Source organism: Lepeophtheirus salmonis, unplaced genomic scaffold (genome assembly GCF_016086655.4).
Source record: "Lepeophtheirus salmonis unplaced genomic scaffold, UVic_Lsal_1.4 unplaced_contig_8566_pilon, whole genome shotgun sequence".
In the NCBI taxonomy this organism is placed as follows: domain Eukaryota; kingdom Metazoa; phylum Arthropoda; class Copepoda; order Siphonostomatoida; family Caligidae; genus Lepeophtheirus; species Lepeophtheirus salmonis.
The window spans coordinates 8,339-12,706 of NW_027296419.1; positions in this window are offsets into that span (position 1 = coordinate 8,339).

Consider the following 4,368-nt stretch of genomic DNA (forward strand, 5'->3'; position numbering starts at 1 on the left):
TATGAAAGCATAAACAATTCGTTACAAAAAAAAAAAGAAACCTGAGCTCTCTAGCTACGGAGAAGTTGAGAAAATCTCACATGAACGTGATTGACGAATTTACAAGCAGTGGGGCAACTCCCATTGCACCGTCTACACTGTAAGCAAATTCGAAACGTTGTAGAAGAAGAAAAGCTCCACAAAAGGACAAACTACCCGGAGGAATCAAAGAAAACAGCCCACTTGTACCACTCTTGAAATCTTGCTTAGTGAATACTCGTAAGAAATGCATTATCGAACATAACTTTAGAACAAATTGAGATACATCACTCAATTTAATTTTAGGTGGAGGTTTTGCTCTCTACCGTGTTCCTATTTTAGTTTACGTTTTGTGTTAACTTGACCTTTGACTCTGACTTTTCAAAAACGGGGAAGGTCAGTTATCCTTTTTTAAGTGTACCAGGCAGATATGACGTCAAGGCGAAAAATAAAAGCGCTTGTTGAATAAAAGATGAAAAAATTACAACAAAATATAGTCAGCTGCTTTTTTCAACAATTTCATTTATCATATATTTATTAATTATAAATAACATTAATAGCAAATAAGCGTAATACCTTCTAAATTGTGATATTTACTCGTAGGTGAAAACCTAAAGAGTGTTCTTGATAAGAATAAGAAGCTTCCTAATCCAAAATGCTTCTTTTTTAAAGAGCAAATTTAGGGGATAGACGTAGCCGATATAAATGTTACTTTAGTCCTCCCGTCTAGAACTAAACGCCACTTATTATCCTCATATTATATCAAAAGCATGAATATTCATCTAAAAAACAAGTTAATGATGAATACATCAAGTCAAACTTTAACTATGATCCCACAAAGATGCGTATTTTATGTAATATACCTTTATTCATTGTTAATCATCCTACATCCAAAAATTTATCAATTTATTTAATCAGAAAACAATAAAAGTCAAACACAAAAGCTTAAATGATTACAACAACAGAGGTAGTTGCTTTGGGTCTAGCATTATTATTAGCAATTGTGTGTATCCTTCATGATAATAGTATGTTGTTATAAAAGTATAAATTACAGGGAATAAATCTTTTTAGATGCTCTTAATAAGAAATAATATCACCGGACATAACTACATAATTAGCTTTTGCTCTAAATATTTACGATGTTATGTTAAAAAACTAAACTAAGTCAAGAATGGTTGCCTGAATTGTCTTATCAGTTATAAAGGAGTCTTATTTAAATATCTAAGATATGTAGTTAAAGTTTAAAATTTGACTGCATGGATAAACTTTTATTTTTTTAGATAAACATGAAATAAAGAAAAGGATGATTCTAAAAACTGTTTGTTCTAAGATTGGAAGAAAAGATGTATTTAATTCTAACATTTTTTTCATTAATATATTTATTTTTTATTTTATGATTTTGACATTTACTTTATTATTAATAATTATTTAGAACTATCTTGTGCACAATTGTATGTAGCAACTACCACATGAGAAAAAAAGGGGTGAGGATATTTTTGATTAAACACCACGCCTGCTTGGTGTTTCTCATTCTAAAGTTATGACATATTTAACTAAATTTCGATGTCAGAACAAGAAAATATTATTTAGATCAAACTATAATTTCAATATTCTGTTCTTATAATTTATTTTTGTTATTATTTAAATGATTCAAATTGTTTAATATAGTATATTTTTTATTATGTAGATTATATTTAATTTAAGCCTCATTTTTTAAACTTGGAACTTAAAATATATTTCGTAAAGCTCTACTTTGTCGTTTCATTAGTTATTATTATGAGAATATGGTGCAAAATGAAAAACAACTTCATTGAGTGTGACTTTTTCAAAGCTACTATAACGGATAAAGAATGTCTAAGGCAATTAATTATACGTAGTATATCTATATTAAACATTTAGCTAATACATACTTTCGTTATACCATCAAAAATGATAATGAAGCAGGCAGCTGATAATCACATCAGTATTTTAAACAATGATACCATAAGTCTTTCTCCCTCCCTTCTCATTGCACCCATTTTTTGATACAGGAGTATCAAATTTTATTATAAATTAATGTTAAAAAATTATAAGCTATATAAATAATTTGAAACTGATTTTAATATACAAAAAAAAAGAGAATTCTGGATATTTTCATAATGTGTTAAATATTCACATTCTCTGAAGAAAAAAAAATTAAAGTCAAATTGATAAAAAGTATGAGTCATGAGTATAAAATTCACAAATTATTGTAAATTTACAACAAATTGTAGATACATCGATATTTATTACATTGCAATAGAGATCTGAGGTCTTCAATGTAGACTTCTATGAATTGTATGAGGATAAAAGATCGATATATCTTGTTTGTTGGGAGAAGAAATGTTGTCAACTTTCCTAAAACTCCTCGAAATGAATTGATACGCAAATACTACTTTAAAAATAATATAATATAGGAAATCAATCTCTGATTTTTGAGCTACCTTAAGTTCATCAAATGGGTAAATAAGAAATAGATTCAAATTCGCCATCGATTGGCGCACTTCTGGAGGATCTCTGAACTTGTTAAAATAAACATTATTAAGACAAGAAATAACTACTTCTAAAATATACAAATTTAAAGAGTATTTAACATTGGTATATTTGATATTTTAGAAATGGATTAACCAATTCACTTTTAAAAATCAGTCATTGGCAGGAAACATTTCCTGGCAATTGGTTATTTCAAAATATATTCTTCTTGATGAATAAACAAATTAATCAGTTATATACATAAATAACTCTAGGTAGCTTTAATGGGACTTTCGTCACAGTATTTCGTGTCAGATATTGTCCGAGGCAGTAAATCAATCAAATAGTAGACAGAAACTAAGTCTAATGCATTGATGTCATATTTTATTAAAAATGTAGTCTTCGTTGCTTGCAGATAATATGATAAACTCTTAAAAGCACCTGACTATTTTAAATTATTTAGGAACACTTTAACATCCCACGTATCTTGATATCTATGCAACGGAGGATTTAAATTAAAATACACTTTATTAAATCTGGTTAACAACTTAACTGATGATAAGACATCTGGCCGTAATTGATGTTTTACTATACCTGCCTTTTTTATTGCAAGCACACTATTTGAAGACGTAGGTGTAGGTGAAACGGGGTGTCAATCTAAAGTATTCTTTAAAAACGTTTTCCAACGGAACATTCTTAGCGTCATTAATTGCATTATGTGAAAAAAGGTAATATTGTACATGTGTTGTAACTGCATGATGTAGGATCTTTTTTGTGGCCGTCAGCTCAAAAAGTCGTCCTTCAGAATTTTTCCTGTAAAAGATGATTCCACCTCCTCTGCAACGACGTCAAAAGCTGTTTTGAGAGCTTTGCGCTCCCATAAAATGTAAAATCTAGTCTCCTCATCTACCTTACAGAAGCAACACCGCTCCTCTGGTTTCATAATAGATTACACTTCAAGTGTACATGTACAGACTCTGTAAGTAAACCATTTATAGAGCCTGGAGACTAAATGGGGTTCGTAAAGCCTCGACAAATTTGCTTTCTAGCCACATTCAGACCTTTTCGTTTACCATCACTCTCAATTAATTTGATGTGAGATCTTTTGCACAATGATCTAATATCTGATACTCTCAAAAAACAAATAGTAGTACTGAAGGTACATTCTTTTTCAATTGTAATTTATTGGGGTTCATCTTCATGTCAAAAATGATTTTTTATACTGCATCTTAGCCCAAATTCCGTTACATTTTCCAAGATCCACTACGGTCTTAACATTTGGAATGTTTTGCAAAGACTCAGGAATCTGTAATGTTGAGCCTCGCAGAGGTATATTTTGACCAAGAGATAACTCAAGCTACTGTTGAGTCTATTGAACATCAGAAAGAAGAGAGCTCAAAAATTTGTGACTGATAAGATACTGTATATTTGGGTGTTGACCATCATTAGCATGAACCTGTCCGAACACCACAAAAGGTACTGAAATGTTCCACAAGTCTTGTTCTTTTAGATAAATTCAAAATCCATTCCGCCTGAAGTGCTCTCCAAAAACCTCTAAAATCCCCAATCCCCAATCCTCCAAGTGTATATGTTAGGGTATATATTCGTTTGCGAGAAATATTTCTCTTTTTCTCGAAATCTTAAATGGATTTGATGGAACCATCGACTTTTTGGCATACCATCTCGTCAAAACCTGTTACCTTAATAATATGAATGACTTTAGACTTTATATATGTATTCCACACGTCTATACGTTCCCATCGATGAAAGCCTAAACGTTTTATACTTTTGGTGCAGAAGTCAATCTTTTTTTAAATAGTTGCTTTGTTGATTGAAGAAGCTCTGTTACTAATTGTTTCT